At 32.2% G+C, this 20376-nt stretch overlaps 1 pseudogene; it reads left to right on the top strand.

Annotated features, from left to right (window-relative positions):
* Positions 1-15858: 15858 nt before the first annotated feature.
* Positions 15859-19466, top strand: LOC149538809 (kinesin-like protein KIN-5A; annotated as a pseudogene).
* The last annotated feature ends 910 nt before the right edge of the window (positions 19467-20376 follow it).

Below are 20376 nucleotides of genomic sequence, written 5' to 3'. Positions count from 1 at the left end.
GATTTTTTCAATGGTTCTCAAAATTGACCATGCAATTTTTAGCGCCAACATACCTATTGCATTTGTTGCTAATTCAAGAAAATGATGTGTGCCTGCTGCATTTGCTACCTGTATGCACCCTAAAACGGTCGCCTAGACTATGGGCCCCCATTATTCAATTTATTAATTTATCAAATTTCTTGAATCAATGGTTTGCAATATTTTATTAAATCAATTTCCTTGATCAAATTCCATTATTTCATTTCTAATGTTGATCATTTTATCCTAAGTCTTATTTAATTAAAAGAAAATCTCCCTTTTAATTAAATTAAATAAGTCCTCATTTAATTAAAAGAAAACCTCTCTTTTAATTAAATAATTCATCCACATTTAATTAATTAAGAGTAAAACCCCTCTTTTAATTTAATTAAATATTTTCTATTTAATTAAAAGAACTTGCTCCCTTTTAATTAAATAAATTAAACCCACTTGAAAAAAGAAATAAATTAAATAAAGATTAAATAAATATTTTATTTATTTTCTCTACACTTAAATGCACATATCTCTAAGTGGGACTTATCTTTATTCTCTTTCCACTTTCTTCTCAACCACTCCTCTTGTCTCAATGGTGGAATTTTGTCTCACATAGATCAAACTCTAGTATCCCATATTGGTTGTGAGAAGTCTCTCACCTCCATATTTTTCTTTATAAGGGAGAGCCCTCTCTTCATTTTATTGAACCACAAATCATCCATGGTTCATCCACGATTCATTCACAATTCATCCACAAATACATTATTGTTATGCTTTAGATTTGGAGAGCAATTTTTGAAGAAGGAGTTTGAGCATCAAAGCTTTTTGTGGAGAACTTCTATCTTCTTGTCTTATTCTCTCATGCGTCCATGGCTTCCATCATGAGGTCTCATCCTTGCATTTGCATATTATCTTAGAATCATATTTATTTTCATAGATTAGTATTGCATTGTTATTAGATTTCCTTTCTGGCACTGTCATCATATAGATTAGTTTTCATTTGCATGCATTTTGGATCCTTCAATCTCTCATTTCATGGTATACGCATGGGCACAAACTAGGTCAAACTGAGGGCCTCCATTACAAACCCTTGCACTCCATGATTAGAGAGCTATGAGTCACCATTCGAGACCTCATTCTTGAGTAATTTTGGATATAATGACTCATAGAAGTGTTCTCACACTTTAGGCATACATTTTTGGTGTCCATCGTGGGGCAACCCACCTTTGCTTGTTGGTTTTATGCAGATCTATTTGTAGACTCAAAGAAACCCTAGATTTGAAAGATTTGATCATATCTTTCAAACTACTAGGTATTTTGATTTGAAATTTTTTTTTTAGGGTGGTGATATATCTGAACAGCTTTAATCCAATTCTCAAAAAATTTTGAAACATTTTCGATTTTTTATGATTTTTCCTTGATTTTTCATTAAAAAATCATTTTTGGGAGTAAATCAGCACATTTTTTGGAAAAAATTATAGTTTTGGAAAGCTTTCTAAATTTTAAATAGAGTTGGTTCTTTGTGTTTTGATTTTAGAGGTCATATTAGGGGTCAATAATTAGATTTGCAAAAACTAGTTTGTTTTGACAAAATGACTCCCTAGGGCACAAATTAATAGATCTTTTCAAAAAAATTGCATTTTGGAAAGCTCTCTAATTTTTGATAGGGGTTAATTTTCTATATTTTGAATTTTGGATCCGAATTCATATCATGTAGATCCAATCTTTATGACTAAGTCAAAAAATCAATTGAAAAAAAAAGACATTTAATGAATAGTTTGCATTTCAATTTTACAATAAATCAATGCATGATGTGGGCTTTCATTTGGGTTACTTGCTAATTATTATCAGTCTTAAATTTTATATTTTTAGAGCTAACTCTAGTTTTGCATGAGTTGGACATATATTGCATATCTTGTGTTTGCTTGTGTTGTTTGTTGCTTTCTTCGTTGCGAGCGAGTGATCAAGGATAAATGAAAGGTACAACAAAAAAAAGATGCGTTGCAAGGATTATCAGGTATTTTTTTTTAACTCTAAAACATTTAGATTTGAGATTAAAATTAAACCTCTCATGTGTTTGGCTTGAGTGTTTCACATGCTTTCATAGAACACATTTCAATTGATGCTCTTAATGGGAAATGAATGAACATAGATTTGCTTTCATTCAAGTTTGTGTAAGTGAATGCTTGTGTTTAAACCTTAAGTAATTCTTGGTTCCAATATCAAATATCTCATTAAGTGATTGAGGACATGGATTCATTCCTTGTTTACATAGGGACTTAAATGCACCACTTTGTGGACTCACTCTATGTTTACTTGGAAAGTTAAATATTCCATTGTTCAACCCTTTTTCATTTGTGAGTAGTATTGATTAGCAGTCTTAGATTACTTGTGATTGATCTAGATTGCTATCTTGGGTTATTGGACTCGCTAATTCGTCGACCCCTCATTTCTATCCTGTGGTTGCAAGATCAATGCCACATTAAGGGAGAGGGGTCTACAGGAAAGAAGCGTTAATTGCTCCACTAGGCAACCCTTTTGTGCTTTTTGGAACTCACTTGTTTTCTAAGGTGTGGACTCACTTTGAGTTGGTGTGAAGAGTTAAATATTCCACTTTTGGACTCACTTTGAGTTTGTGTGAAGGGTTAAATGTTCCACTTTTGGACTCGCTTCACATTCTCTTGAAGGGTTAAATGTTTCACTTTTGGACTCACTTCCCATTTACTTGAAGAGTTAAGTGTTCCACCTTTAGTGCTCTAAATACTTTTGATATTAAATTACTTAGTTTTTATTTCTAGGAGGCCTTCTTGGGGATTTCATCACCCCTTGGGATGACCTCAACTCCTGTGTTCCGATGGAGTATAAATATCGAGAGGTGAATCCAAAGACACCTCTCTTGGGAATTGAGTTTGATATCACTCTTGGCTAAGCCTCAAAGAACTTTATACCTTTGAGAAGTGAAGGAGGAGATTTGGGTTACCATCTCCCCCCGACTGTGTGATTTTAGATTCTTCTCATCTACAGATTTGGACCTCATGTACCTTGCGTATATCAAAGACTCCTTTTAGAAAGTCACATATATCCTTGTAGACAACTTGATAAGGTGTTGTTGTGTTCTAAGTGCCTACTAAAACATTGTCAAGAACATACACAAGTATAACCTTTAAGGAGTAGAAATACTAAGTCACTATACTTGTTCATGCACAAGATTACTTTGCCCCTTGCTCATTGTTTGAAGATTGTTTTCTTGAAATCCCTGTTTGCTATGTTGTGTGCTTGGTTCATGATAAAGAATCTATTGATACATATAGTTGGATATTTAAAATGAACAAAATCTGACTTCTTGAGTTGAGACTTTACGATCGAATAACTTTGTTATCCCATTATTTCTAGTCTCCCCAGGTTGGTCCTATTTGGATTAGGCTACTTACCCCATTGTTAGAAGCCTTTTTGCACCTTAGGTTATTGTGCTTTGACCTCTTGAATTAGTAGTCATTGATTTCACAAGAGATCTTGTTTGGAGTTGGTGAGTTAGAAACTGTCCTTGTTGAGAAAGATATACACTTGGATCCTTTGATATTACACTTGGAGAGTCTTAGTAATCTCTTGTCCATTCACTTTCATCAAAATTCAATTTTAATTATTTATAATTTGGGTAAATCATCCTCCCGGTCCATATGTGTTAGGGTATTCACCCAAAAGTTGTGGGCACCTCTGTGACAGTATTGGTTTACACCTATTGCAAAATTCTATCTTATCACATCTCTTTTGGACAAGTGAGAGCTTTTACTATCTTAGTTTGGTACCAACATTTCTTAGGGTTATCCTATCAACTAGTACCTTTTCTTTCATGTTGAATACAAGTTTTATTACATGTTGCAATGGTATTAAATTTCACAAAATGACTCTTGGTCTTCTTTCTTCTTCATCTTTCATGTCTTTCTAATCTCTGATTTCCATTCTTCCTCTTCTTCATGTCTTCTTGATTCTTTTCCTCTTATTATCATATAGTCTACCTTCTTCTATTCATCATTTCTCTTCTTCCATGCTTGATTCTTCTTCTTCTAGAACCATGGATCTTGAATATCTTGTTATGGACCCTCACTTTAGAGAAGATGATCTTGACCTTCTTGCTGAATTTAAAAATTGTTGTCACTCCAATAGAGACATGGATGCTAACATTGCGACAAAAATGCTTTAAACAATGGATAAATCAGACACCTTTGCTAGGATCATGTGCAAGATTAAATCACAATATCCTTAATATTCCTTATCTTCCAAGTCTTATCATAATTCTTCTAAATATCCTTCACATTCTTCATCTTCTAAGGCTTATCATGATTCTTCTAAATATCCTTCACATTCTTCATCTTCTAAGTCTTATCATGATTCTTCTAAATATCATTCAAATTCTTCATCTTCTAAGTCTTATGATGATTCTTCTAACTATCATTCACATTCTTCATATTCCAAGTCTTACCATGACTCTTCTAAATATCATCCATCTAGGTCTTCACCTACTTCTTCTTCACGATATCATTCTTCTTCTACTTATACCAAGAGTCTTATTCCTCTTATTGAGATAGATCATAATGAACAACATGAAAAGTCTTGTGATATGCTTATCTATAATTCCTCTAGTGACAATGATTATGATGATGATGACTATTATATTCCTACCCTTCCTAAAAGTCCTCCTAGTCCTATGCTTATGCTTAAAGGGGATGAGTCACAGAAAGATATTGATGAGAATCCATATGACTCAAATCTTGAAAACAACATTGATAAATTTTGTGAACAATACCTAAATGATAAATCTACATTTTTTGACAAAGTAAAAGCATTTTTTTGTGCTGAAATACAACATCAATGGGATAAGAGTTCCTCTTCTAAGAACCCTCATGCTGAAAATAAAGATTACACTCTTGAGCAAGTTCGTGTTAATATTGAACCTTTGTCTTCTAATGCTCCCCTTCCATTTGCTACTTCCTCCACTATCCATACTTTTTCTCGTGATGGTTCTCTTCCATCTTCTACTTCCTCCACTATCCATACATTCCCTAAAGATTTTGATTCTCTCAAATCTTCTAACAATCATTCATCCAACAAAGATCCTAATGATTTTCATGCAGTTCCTTATAGTTATCCTCAAGGGCTACCTCTTAAAGAAACTCAAGCTAACCTTTACTTGGCTACAAATACTTCCAATAATTCTAAACCTAAAGAGCCTAAGCCTTTAGGCACTATAATTCTTACTTTAGCTAGTCCTTCATGATCTATTCCAAAGTCTTCCATACAATTCCAACATGCTTCCTTCTCCTTAGGAGTAGCTTCATGTCAAGAGGACTCTAAAAATGATAAAGAAAAGAATATAAAGAAAGATAAATATCAAGAACCCTCAATGTCATCCAATTATTTTCACAATGTCTCTAATACGTTTCATGGTTCTTTTGATCCTTAGTTCCCTTTCTCATTCAGTCCACCATGTCTTAAGTCTTCTCCTAAGCAAGATCAAGATACTGCTTGCACCACTGAGCTTATTGACAATAAAAATGACCTTAGTACACTTGCTCCTTCCAAAGATGATACTTCCATTAAGGTTATTAAAAATGATTTTGTTACTTCCAATGTTGAGCCTATTGAAAATCAAGAGAAAAACTCTACACTTATGCTATCCAAAGATCCTTGTCAAGATCAAAGTCTTCCATCTTCTTGTTCTACCACTCCATGTTCACTTCCACTTTCTACTCTTCCTAAGTCTTGTCAAGCTTCAAGTACTCCTATTAAAGAAGTTGCTCCTGTTCAAGATATTCATGATCTTATTGAAAATCTTAATTCTCACTCTAAAGATGATGATGTCCTTGATTGTGATATAGATGTTGATGAACTTATTGATTACCCTTTTGCATCTTCCACATCCATCATTGGACCTTCCCCACCGATACTAAATGCTTCACATCTTCCTTCCATCTTGGGTCCTTATGTCCCTTCACTTTCCCCTCCCAACTCTCCTAATTCATCATCCATCTTGGGTCCTTATGTCCCTCCCTCTCCTATCTTTTCTCAAGATCAACATGGATGCATATCCTTGAATCTTTTTCATCCACCCACCCACATAAACCAGCCGTATCATCCTTCTTCTTCCACAAGTCCCAAGTCTTTTGGAAGTAACTTGAATGTTCAATACAAGAAAAAGAAGCAATTCAAGAATCCATATAAAAAGGAAGACCACCATGTCTTAATCGACATGGGGGCATAAAGTCAAAAGAGATATCTAAGAAAAAAATTATAAGACAAGTATGGGTTCCAAAATCTATCCTTAAAGATATTATCTCTAAATTATCAAAAAAAAATGAAAAGAAGCCTACGGCTATATGGATTCCAAAGTCTTTTGAGAAATTCTAATGTTGAACAAGAATTGAAGTTGACATTCAAGCTTCCAAAGAATGCCACTTTATCTTCTTCCAAAAGAAATCTTTCATTCCATGCACCTAAATCGCAACCTCTTCTATCCACTCACCATATTCCTTCATGCATTTTTTTCTTTATCCTCTTGCCACCCTTCAAGGTGTGTGTTGATGTTGATCTTGCCTTCATTTTCATTTTTTAATCTTACTTGCTTTCCATAAAGCCATATCCTCCATTTTTGTCTTCCATCTTCCTTTCCCTATTAGCATCTTTGAGCATATCATTTGAATTCCTTTGTATATCATGGTTTAAACATTCAAGGAGCATTATCTCAAAAGCTTGACTTCTTCCAAAAAAAAAAAAAAAAATTGAAAAAAAAAAAAGAAAGAAAAGAAAAAAATTTGAAAATGTGCCTTGGTGAAAACCTGGTAATCAGGCACCTTGGTAGCAAAAGTAAAGAGAAATAAATTCATCCTATGGTGAAAACCACTCCCTTGTGATACCTTGGATAAGTACCATGATGAAAACCTGACAATTAGGCATCATGCATAGTTCTTCTACATCTTTCATTAATTTCATCTTCTCCCTTTGATCTTGACAATGTTGACCTATACACAAACATTTGGCTATCTTGTGAGATATCTTATGATTATCTTGTTTTCATTCCTTTCATGTTTAGCTTTCACATCTATTTCCCTCCATTCATTCTAGTCTTTCGCTACCCTTTTCCCATTTACCCCTTTGGTCTTGATCCAATAAAATAGAGTAAAATATGATGCTATGAAGCCTCTTGACATGTCTACTCCTTTGGATTGCATCTTTCCCAAATTTATATTATGCTTTCTTGAATTATTTTATGTTGGCCTTTCATTTCTTGTCCAAATGTTCTTTACATGACATTTTTTCCCTAGCTTGAGTACTCTTGAGGAGTCAATACTTGAAGATCACTTTCACTTGCTTCATACACTTCTTGCTTATCCATTATATCCACCAGCTTGTTGCTCCATCATGTCCTCTACCTTGCTAGACATTAGGACTACATGATGTGATCTTGCTTGAGAGTTTGATGTCCATTCTATCTAGGGGCATCTTTATATATATTTATTGATCCTGAAAAAAATAAAAAATAAAAGATATATTTTTAAAAATTCAAAAAAATTGATATATTTCAAAAATCCAAAAAAATTGATATATTGTAAAAAGTCTAAAAATTGAAAAATGTCTTGAAAAAATGATCATCTTAGTGACAACCTAACAATCGGCACTTTGATGTATCACCAAAAAAAATCATATATTCCAAAAATACAAAATAAAAAAAAGAAAGAAAGAAAGAAAGAGTGCCTTGGTGAAAACCTGGAAATAAGCACCATGGTAGCAAAAATACAAAAAAATTATAAAAAGTCCTAAAAAAAAAAAAAGAATCCAAGTGGTGAAAACCTAGAAACATGCGCTACTTGAGGCCTTTGCACCCTTATTTTAAGCACATGTCCTTAATGCTTAGCCTTTCTCCATCATGCCTTGTCCTTGTTGCCTTGGTTTGGAATTGGTCTTTGTCTAGGGGGCATAACTATGTTAGCTTTGGTCTCTTGGATGTGTTAGTCTTTAGGACACCTCGCAAACAATGTTTTTCAACACCACCCCAATTGTATTTTTCAATACAATCATTGACATCGAGTTTTTTTCAACACTTATTGGTTTGGTCTTACCCAGTATCATCATGTGATCTTCCCCTATTACAAGCATTTGATCCTTATCCTCAAAAATCAGTATCAGTTAACACACTTAAATTTTAAACGCAACACTTAATGCTTGAATTATTTCATAATCTTTTCTTTGTGTGCTGACTATTATTGGTTTTTGTTAAGTGTCCTTGTCTGATAAGTCTCTCCATGATGCATCACTAGAGGACTTGGGGCATGGGACATGTTTTTATTTGTTTTTTTCTTGCGGGTGTGGTCTTGAAACTCTAGAGTGTCTCTTGTTGTCCCCTTGAAACACTTAGGAGATTTGAGGCATCATCCTTGATTGTTTTTGCACAACCATTCTTATGGTCATCTTGGCATCTATGCCTTGATGTGAGCATGGTTTTGCTACATTAAATTGGGTAAACTAACATCAAAGTCATCTTGACCTTTATGTCTTTGATGCTTATGTTAGAATCTTTCCACATTCCAATCCGATATAAATTACATTCATATCTTCATAGTTGCACTTGTGACTAGTGATGATTGTGTGATTTTTTGATGTCCATTAATAATTGTCCAATGATGAAAATAAGTTATTTTACATTCTCTAATGAATTATGAACACAAAATCCTATGTTACAATTTCTCTTTTTCAAGTACACCATTGCATTTTCATGTAGCTTGCATTTTTAGGCTTCATGTTAGTTTGTAGTTTTAGGCTGCATTATGAGTTTAAGAGGGTTCTCCCTTCATCTTTATTGTGGACTTTTAATGAACTGTGGTCATGTTTTGATCTTCATTTTCTTATCTTCTTTCATGATCTCAATTGAAATTTCTATCTTAAATAGTTGATTAATTTTGGGGTATTTTCTTTTCTTCTTTCTATTTTTTTCTATATCTTTCAAACTTCTATCTTCCATTTTCTTTTTTCCCCACTTCTTTTCTTCTAAATCACCTTTGGGGCATAATATTTCATTCTTGACGATCTACCTTGGTTCTATGATTCTTATATCTTTCATCTTACATCAAGAACCTTATCTTTTGTTCGATTTGATCAAATTTATCAATTTGTTGTTTCTCCTCTATCTCATTTCAATTTCGATCATGAGGGGACAGTCAATATTTAATTCAATTTTATCAATTTTATCCTTGACTTTTTCAAGTCAAAATTTATTTTTATTCTTTGTCCTAATGTGTTCCATATTCGACCACACATCTGAGTTGTTTTGTGATACCAAATCGACCTCACACTTCAATTTCTTTCTTTGACTACATGTGTTCCCAAGTCGATCGCACATTAGTCAAAGAGGGGCAAATGTATGCACCCTAAAACAGTCACCTAGACTATGGGCCCCCATTATTCAATTTATCAATTTATCAAATTTATTGAATCAATAGTTTGCAACATTTTATTAAATTAATATAAATCAATTTCCTTGATCAAATTCCATTATTTCATTTCTAATGTTGATCATTTTAACCTAAGTCTTATTTAATTAAAAGAAAATCTCCCTTTTAATTAAATAAAATAAGTCCTCATTTAATTAAAATAAAACCTCTCTTTTAATTAAATAATTCATCCACATTTAATTAATTAAGAGAAAAACTCCTCTTTTAATTTAATTAAATATTTCCTATTTAATTAAAAGAACTTGCTCCCTTTTAATTAAATAAATTAAACCCACTTGAAAAAAGAAATAAATTAAATAATGATTAAATAAATATTTTATTTATTTTCTATACACTTAAATGCACATATCTCTAAGTGGGACTTATCTTTACTCTCTTTCCACTTTCTTCTCAACCACTTCTCTTTTCTCATTGGTGGAATTTTGTCTCACATGGATCAAACTCTATTATCCCATATTGGTTTTGTGAAGCCGCTCACCTCCATATTTTTCTTTATAAGAGAGATCCCTCTCTTCATTTTATTGAACCACAAATCATCCATGATTCATCTATGATTCATTCACAATTCATCCACAAATACACTATTGTTATGCTACAGGTTTGGAGAGCAATTTTTGAATGAGGAGTTTGAGCATCAAAGCTTTTTGTGGAGAACTTCTATCTTCTTGTCTTATTCTCTCATGCGTCCATGGCTTCCATCATGAGGTTTCATCCTTGCATTTGCATATTATCTTAGAGTCATATTTATTTTCATAGATTAGTATTGCATTGTTATTAGATTTCCTTTCTGGCATTATTTTGCATTGTCATCATATAGATTAGTTTTCATTTTCATGCATGTTGGATCCTTGAATCTCTCATTTCATGGTGTACTTGCATGGGCACAAACTAGGTCAAACTGAGGGCCTCCATTACAAACCCTTGCACTCCATGAATAGAGAGCTATGAGTTGTCATTCGAGACCTCATTCTTGAGTAATCTTGGATATAATGACTCATAGAAGTGTGCTCACACTTTAGGCATACACTACCAACTAGGGTGTCTATTATAATGAGATATAGTGATATGGTATATCTATGTCCACCCAATATTGCTCTTGGTCCTTTATTGAAGTTACCTGCAAATTTCATGTATGTCATGTATGCACACCTTGGAGAAAAATAATGGAAGTCAAAACCTTGCTTATCAAGAGCTCATGGTGGTAGTAGATCTAAAAGTTGGCTCTACTTGAAAACAAGAGTTTAGAAAATATCTTGGTTAGTGGTGTTGTTAGTCCATGCACGTGTAGCCTAGCAAGAGGGTTTGTATACATCAAGAAAAGACAACTTACATTCCCATTATCTACCCTCTTATAGTGTTTCATAGTCAAGATAAATGTGTAAATGAGGGAAAATACTCACCCATGATTTAAAAAAAGAGCATTCCATTCGTGTTGTTTTAAGGGGGAAAAAAAGGACAATTTCTCTACTACCTTTGCTTAGGTTTATAAAAAGGTACATATTTCCAAAAAATTATTATCCAATCATGCATAGTGACAAGTATGTAGTCAAAAATCATTTTGACAAGCCAAATCTATTATAAAAAACTTAAGAGTAGTTCAAAATATAAGTAACCGTAATGGCCACTTGAGTTTCGATCAATTGAATGATGTATTATACAACTTGTTGGGTCTGATGAATTATATAGACTAATGATTCTATTGTATTCTTTGAGGTAATGTCCATGATAACCAAAAAGACTCGAATGATCTCCATTTTTTCTTATTTATTGCTTTTAGAATTATATGCAGCAGCCTGGTTGCAAAGTCATTAAAACATTTTCATTTTGTCTTGGTTTCATTGACTTAGAATATTAGGAATGTAACGCCCCGCTCGAGAACCCAAGAGAAATAAACCTAACATGTTACAATGTTTACTGAACTATTTTTTTTTTTAAATTTAAACAACATCAAGATAACATTAATGTGGAAGCAATATGAACATACACAACAAATACACATTTGCAATTACAGATATAGTTTCAATTCCTCAAGGGTTCCTTTACGTTGAGTCACATTTAATAATTTTAAATTAATTAGTTTAAGTTCCAAGTACAATGTCTCAAGATCATCAAGAAATAACAGATACATAATCGCATAAGCAAATGCATAAGTATAATAATACAATGAAAGTACATCCACTAAATAACATCCACTAAACATGTCACAGGGTATGTGAGAAAAGATACAATACATCAGAATACATGATAACATATATACATCATCTGAAAAGAAGTCTTTGAGATAAGAAATAAGCATGATAAAGGTACATTTCTGCAATGAACATCCAACAGCTAGCAATGTGAAGGGGGACCCAAATGGTAAGAAGACACTACCTCCTGACCACGTGGTTACCTAGTCAGGTTTCCACTCCCACCATGCAGGGAAGATAATGAGCGATCCACATACGGCTATCAAACATAAAACATTCCTAGGCAAGGTACCCCTAATAGCCAAAACTACCTCAAAGGTAACACATACTACTCAAGAAGATAAAATAATCCAAAGAAAGAACACTCAATCCAAAACCAACAGCTCATAACCAAACATCATTCACAAACCAAGTATAAACCAAATACCAAGATCATAAGATAAACTCAACGAAAGATAATCACCTAAGTCAAAAACCACATATCAAGAGTACATCATCCATGAATCACCAATCATCCTCAATGAAAGTAATAACCACAATAAACACATCGAACAATAAGTACACAAATCTATAGAGATCTACAAAGATCTACAGAGGAGACTCAGGCTACATACTAGGGAGTGTCATCACATGGCTACTTGAGTTACCCTGGACTAATCTCTTAATAGACCCCAGACCCTCAAGCGTTGAGTTACCCAGGACTGGTTACTTTGAACCCCGGACCCTCAACATCACACATATGGAAAACTAGAAAGCCCTCTCAAGAAGACGAGGTACTCATCTCATTCCCATCCTTAGTCTATACAAGCACTAAAGGCATGGGTAGATCAAATATCTCTAACTTATCTTTTTAGTGTGTTTTCCCCCCATAAATTTTACTTACTAGATTATCACTTATTACATAACTTGCATTAGGTTACCCTGGTACTGACCATTTTGGGTCCCGGACCCCTATGCAAGCCACTCCCAAGTCACGTACCTAGACAACCTCTCCTAAGCACATAAAAACATAGTTGTGTCCCATACCACAACACTCATAAAGATCAAACTCAGTTCCTTAACAGGCAACCTGATAACAAGATGGTTCTCCCATCCAAGTACACATAATTTCTCCACAAGATACACCTCATAAATATAATCTCCAATATGAATCACAAAACACATCACAACATCTAGTCCCATAAATGGTATAACAGAAATCTCACAAAACCTTTGGTGTACGTCCTAGACTAGTCAACACCTAATTGACTCCAAAATCCAAACCATAGACAGTGCATAGAAAACATAATAGTCTAATAGTTAGTTTGATTTGGAAATACAGAGTCAAGTAGATCATAAAGTTTAAGTTTTAATTTGTGTTTCAAAGTATAAATTTTTAAGTAAATAAGTCTCAAAGATCACCCATACAAATTATCTCGTTCTTAGTTTGAATTTACCCTTATTGAATTTTAGTCAGTTTCTTACAAATAATTCAAGGGTAATCGTCTAAATAATACTTGTTGTCTTCCAAAGAAAATAATCTATGATTTATTTATTTATTTATTTATTTATTTTAAATTTTAAAAAAATAAAAAATCAATATTACAATAATTAGATGAAACTATAACCTAATTAAACTACTTTTGTTATTAATTAATTCTAATTAAATTATATTTAATTAAAATTAATTAAAATATAAAAACGTTCACATCAATTCTAATTTTGTCACTGATTAAATTAAAACTTAAATTAAATATTATCATAATTTAAATCAGTTGATTAATTAATAATTTGTTAAAACATAATAATAATAATAATTTCATAATAAAAATTTAATAAATTATTAATAATCAAATATATATATTTAATTTAATTCAAACTTAATAAAAATTAACAAAAATAATTTAATTTAATTAATAGTATAAATTTATTACCAAACAAAATAAGTTAAAACAATTTTTTTTTTATGCGATTTGTTTTTTACACAATCGCAAGCCTTAATAAAAAGGTTGCCGCCTGCGGCAGCTCGCCTGCGCAGTACCTGCGTCAGCAGGGACTATCGGCGGTCATACGCCAGGGGAGAAGTTGGGGGAGGTCGTGGCCCCCACTTCCCAATTCCATTTTATATATATTTTTTTAATAATTTTTATTTATTAATTTTAACAAAAATATTTTTTCAATAATTTTATTTTAATAAAATTTATAAATATATAAAATTTATAAAACAAACTTTCTTTTAAAAAATATATATTTATTATTTTATTTTTTATTTTTATAAATTAGTTTCAATGTTAATCTGATAGAGAAAATTCGAGCAACTAATCGAATTTTCTTTTATTTTTAAATATCCTTTTTAATTTCAAGACACACCCGAATTAAATACGATAAGTTCTTTAATCTAGAGAACTAATTTCATTTCCTCCTTAAATTTTCCTCTATAAAATAATGAGACTAATTTTCAGTCAATCAGGAAACAAACATGATGACAAATATAATTCCAACCACCCAATCAAACACGGAGCAAACATATATTTTCCAATTGACAATGTATTCACGGGATTTCAAATCCTACCTCGCACTGATGCTAAACTCTGACAGCTAGATGAAAATTCCTACGCAAGCGAAATCCTTCAAGCTACGAAAATTTCCTTTCTTTTCCAAACCTTCCGAGTTGCTCTCCCAAAACCTGTGTGTGCCCTGAAACCTATGTCTGTAATAATGACCCCAAAACCCTCTAATATAGAATCTAATTACCTTTTAGGGTTTCTATCACCACCAGTCTAAAATTATAATTATTTTATTTAATTAATTCTTTCATGCACAATTAATTTTCTTTTTAATTAAGATATTCTTTTATTATTCCTTTCATGCACGTTAAGTGAATCATTAAATTACTTTATTTAACTTTCCACTTTACTTTACTTTAATAAATTTATAACTTTTTAAATCTCATGTGCACATTATTAAAATATCTTTATTCAAGTTCACATTTTTTTTTTTTAATCTTTTAATTAATTTCTTATATTTTAAACTCATTCACGCATCATGCAAACTTAAATCTTTTTCATAATTTAATATCTTTTCACTTCTTAATTTATTTTTGAACATTTAATTTGATAAATATTTATTAACTTAAATAACAATAATATTTAGCATTTATTTAAAAATAAACTCTAAACATATTATTATTAAATTAAATAAATATTATCACGTTCTAAATTTAATCTTATAACTTTTATCTTCAAATTCAATTCTTTTTATTTAATAAATTTCTCAATTAATTAAATATAATTAAATATTAAAATGTTATAATAATTCTCCATTAAATTAAATCATTAATTTAATCTTTAAATTAGACTCAATTAATAGAAAATTCATCAAAGACTCACAAAACAACATATGCACAAAAATACTCACGGGTTTAAAAAGGGTAGACAGTCTATTACGAGTCCTCCTTGCAGGACAAGTATTATAGGCTTATGGCTAGGATTGGACCTGATCATTATCTTCCCATTCTCACCATTTGAGTATTTGTAATAGGGCACGCTCATCCTGGCAATTCAGGGAAGTCGATGCCCAGTACCTGCATCCTGCATAAAAGACGAGCATGTACATGTATATAATATATCTAAACTAAACAGACAATGGCGGGGAGTGGTTCATCGTGTAGATCCCGACTAGCAGGTGACTACGACTCCCTCCCTTAGCCACATCAAACACGTCAGACAAAAAGATAAAATAAACACGCACACCATACACATGCAAGTATGGGGTAAGTATCGTAAAAATCACAAGTCTAACATCAAATTCGTACATATAATAATGCATCTCTATCAATACAACATAATCATCATTAAAGACATCACTAACGTCATGTGAAATGAAATCAACAAGTATATATGTAATCCAAAACATGAAATAATATCATAATATTGTAAATCCAATATCTCTAAACTAATCAATGCATAAAATCAACCTAAAAGAATTTGACAATGATAAGAGAAATGCGATCTAGGGGCAGGCACTACAAGGAATTTGCAATTTATGGACAACAATGTATTGAAACATGTATGAATATAAGAGAAAGAAGAACATAAACATATAACATGGACATGTATTCTTTGAAATGAAAGCATCCAAGAATGTAAGCAAAAGCAAAACTATTGAAGTGTAACATGCCTCATTATGCACTCTTGATATTGCCAAAGTTGACAAAAAAAAATTCAATTGTGAATAGTGATATATTATATTTACCACGTGAAAATTTCCTCCAGGATGAAGCTAAAAAAAAGGTTAAGTCTCTTATTTCAAGTAGGCTTTGTGATCTAAGGGTTCTTGTACCTTGTACCTATATTTAGCAAGTTGCTTTCCATAAACTCCTTGTTTTCAAATTCAGGCCATGATAGAGAAGATGGAAAAAATGGAAACAAAAATAGAAGCCAAGGACAAGGTACAATTATTATCTTCATTTATAGAATGGTTTTGTCTTCTTTTACATTATTCCTTCTAAATTTGTAGCATTGCCTGAATACAGCAAATAGAGGAGTTGCAAGGACTCTACGAATCTCAAAAACTTCAAAGTGCAGATTTGTGCAATAAGCTTGAGATAACTAGGGTCTGTATGAGTGTATATTACCTTTCCTTGACAATCACTTTTCCTTATGTGTCCTCATTGACCTAAAAAATTTATGCTGGCTTGTAGAAAAAGCTTGACGATAGGGAGTATGCTTTGAATGATCTAGAAGAGAAGCATAGAAAGCTAAACTATATGCTCAAAGAAAAGGAATTCATCATCTCCAATTTGCTACAATCTAGTTAGGGGCTATTGTTGATATCTCTAGTATTACTTTTTCTCATTTGAGTCTAATTCAGTTATGTCATTATTCATGTACTAAAATAGGATTGTGATACCAATGTGCAAAAAAAGAAATTGTTGAACAAACTTGTGGGATTCGATCAGAACTAGAGAACATAGCACAGAATGTATCATGACTATTTGCAAAAATTGGTAATTATTGTTCTATGGAATAATAAAGAACCTTTTTTCCTTGAAAATTGATACCTATCATTCATATGAGGACTTTTGATCTTGAAATAAAAAGTTCCTAGTTGGATGCTAACTCCACTCCTATTATTTCTTCAAAGCAGAAGTATAAGGTAGAGACAGGAAATAAAGTTCTTGTCCAAACTTTTTATTTATAGTTAACTGAAGAACTTGAAGTTTTGCATAAGATTGTTGAAGATTCTGCAAACCAACAACAACAACAATGACATCTAACAACCATGGAAGAGCATATGCAGTCCTTTGTATCAAAAAAACTAATGTAGGGGTCAACAACCTTACTATTTTTAACTCATTCAAATATATTACATAATTCTAATGTAAGGTCATACTATCTTCCAAGCTAAAAAAGAACTTAGGAGCGAGGTTGAGAAATTAAAGACAATTTATGACTTTGGAATGAAAGGCCTAATTGACCTAGCAAGTGCACTAGATGGAAGTTCTCTCTACTTTTCTTGAACTCAACACAATAGTATCTGTGCATGCATCTACACTTGAGAACGTAAGAGTTCTTGATTTTTGGTCTAAGGTGTATGATCTAATTAATAACAAGTTTATGTTTTCTTTTCCTTCACATACTTAACCATTCATTAGGATTTATGAATAATAAAATTATGTTTTTTTTCTATCTGGTATAAAGTTGTTAGGAAAAGCTATATTAGATGTTCAATCTTTGTTGAGTGAACTTCATGGCACTCTTTCCAAGAAAGAGTGCACAATGGTTTCATATGTAGAACAACAAAGAGAGGTTGTTACATTTCTCATCTTACTAATAATATCTATTGAGAAATTTTGAGGGATGCAAAGTCTTTTACATATTCATATTAAACTACCAAGATAACTTTTGTTTTTTGTTAAATATAGGCTATTTAGAGAACTATAGATTCCACAAGGGTTATTTCCAAAATCAATACAAATTTCTTTGTAACCCTTTAAAAGCATGCATCTAAGCTCAATTTTTTTTGGAAGACGTGCAAAGAGTTCATGACAAGAAATTAGAGGATCTCGAAAAAAGATATTAGGTAACTTGAAGAAAATCTGGTCCTCTTGAGTTATTTTTCTTCTTTTTGATATTAAGATTCTCTATGCCTTGAGGTATAACAAAAATTATACATATTGTCTTTTTGCATACAAGAGTGTGTTGTAAATGAGGAGAAACAAATTTTGAACAAATTTGTAGAAATGTTGGCACGTTCAACTGCTAAAAAATCACAATTAGTGAGTCTTCTCTTATATCACACGTTTAATATTGAAGAGTTTCTTTGAAGTTTAACATTGTGTTCCAAACTAGTTCTTAACATCTCATTAGTTTCGTACATGCAGTATTTGTTTTAAAATGGAGCTAGTTGTGCACTATTTTCATAAACAAATTGAATAGCATTCTATAAATTGTAGAAACCTTGTATAGACTAAATGCAAGATTGCTTTCTATAGTTCTAATTAAGATATCCAACTTCTAAACGTCTTATTGATTTATTATCCTTTAGGTACAATCTGTTGTGCATGATCTACGTGAAAATACGGTAAATAATACTCATGAGTTGCAAGAAGGAATGTCAAATATGTGACATGACACGTCTAGTGTACAAAATCAATGGAATATATACATGGAGCAAGTTGAAACTAACTATGTCAAGGACACAACATCAGTGAAAAGGGGGTACAGCTCTATGAAAGAAATTGTATAGGAATGGTAGGGATTTAATCAAATTATTCCTTAAATTTTAATAAATATATTCTATGAAATTTTATGTTCCATCTCCTAAAACACCCAATTTTTGTGTATAGTATGACAAAAGCAATTGCTACTGGAGTACAATGGAAGAGTGCACAAGATGCAATGCAGAAACTTGAGAAGAGCAATATTGAAGCTATTGCTTCAATAATCAAGTATTGGGCTATACTAACCTCTCAAATATTTTTTTCTTTTCCCATTTCATTTTTGAGGTTGCATTTTGACATAACTGACATGATTCTGGCCTTGCAAGAGTGGCACACAGGCAAATCAACTTATTTTGGCTAATTCTACACATTCTTTATCTTCCACCAATGAGGAATTTTAGACTGGAAATGAAAACCTCATGTCATCCATTGATTGTAAGTTATGGCTTGGTTTGAAGTTAAATTTAATTCCAATGTCGTGTGTGTGTGTGTGTGTGTGTGTGTGTGTGTGGGGGGGGGGGGGGGGGGGGGGGGGTGCACGCGCGCGTGTGTGTCTATAATTAACCTGTGACAGCTGTGCATATAGGTTTATTGGAACTAGATCATGAAATCTACACAAACATTCAATCCACACTAGCGCCTTGTTCAAATGAATTTACATTACTTAGAAAGAGTCACTATGGAGAGGTGAAAAAAATAAGCAAAGAATCACACAAATACCTTGAAGAGGAATACATGGTAAGTAAAACATTTTCTTGCCTAAGGTAGTGGAAGATCGATTTACCGCACTTCACATTTCTAAGTCATGGTATTTTTCAATATATGAATAACTAGGAAGATTGACATTCTTGTACAACACTGAGGAGATGGCCTATCAATATACCAAGCATGGCTTTAATTGAGGAGTTGCAAACTCTTCCTTTTGATGAATTATTGCAGGAATTTCAAAAGATGAAATATGAGAATCTCATAAAGCAAGCAAATGAAGAGCTAAAACATTTAGTGTTAGACTTTTCATCCATGAGTGAATCAAGAATTCCTCTCACAACCATAAATTGATGGGTTTGGGGAAATGGGAATTCTTTTTATAATTTAAAAATTTATTATTATTTATTCAAAAGAGGAAAAATGGGATTGATTGGGATTTGAGATTTATGCAATTTTGTAAATTATGTACAGCATGCAAGCACAATGAAAATGAGGACTTTTAGCATCAGAGAAGGGTACACATTGGACCCTTAGTGCTTGCTAGTCATCCATTCAAGAATAGAAAGGACCAAGTAGTTGGAACACTATTAAAAGAGAATGTGAGTCCAAAAATGGGTTGCATTTTACCCTGTGGGTTTTACATGTTATGGTTCCTCTTCTATAGTGAAGCAGATTTGTTTCTAGAATTTCTTGGAATTTATTACTATACTTTAATATACATTATCATAGTTAGATATTTTTGTGTGGGATTTAACATCTTACAAATCCCTAGCCTGCTTCAAGTATTAATATGTTTTGTAATTGAAGCAAAACTGTATAAGAACTAATGCTACTGTATATAGATCCAGAGGGTATTTACGGTTTAATACTTGTCCTTTTGCAAGATCTCTCCTTATCTTCTAATTATCTGCTCTATGCTTTTTTTATTGGGGAAGTAAATGTATACTATAAAAAAACACAAGTGAGATAGATTCAGGTCTACATATCCATTTTTCAGAGTATCTGTGGCATTGTTTTGATGGTGAAGACAATATTGATAATTTTGAGTACCAATATATAATTTTGGAGAAGAAGAGAAAGCTTCAATATAAAGTTGATCTCATCATTTAATTCTACCATTTAAAATAATGTTGGACAATAAGAGAAAGTCTAAATACAAAGTTATTTCTTGAATCTTCTATTAATTCTACTTTTGAAGTGATAATGAGGCACATACAATGGATAATGTAACAAAAAGGAGAGTGGTTATTGTGTTCTTACC

Source organism: Cupressus sempervirens, chromosome 9, assembly GCF_028749045.1.
Source record: "Cupressus sempervirens isolate cs-2001-9-10 chromosome 9, ASM2874904v1, whole genome shotgun sequence".
NCBI lineage: Eukaryota > Viridiplantae > Streptophyta > Pinopsida > Cupressales > Cupressaceae > Cupressus > Cupressus sempervirens.
Note: the sequence above shows the minus strand (reverse complement) of the source record. Positions and strands in the feature narration are given on the sequence as shown.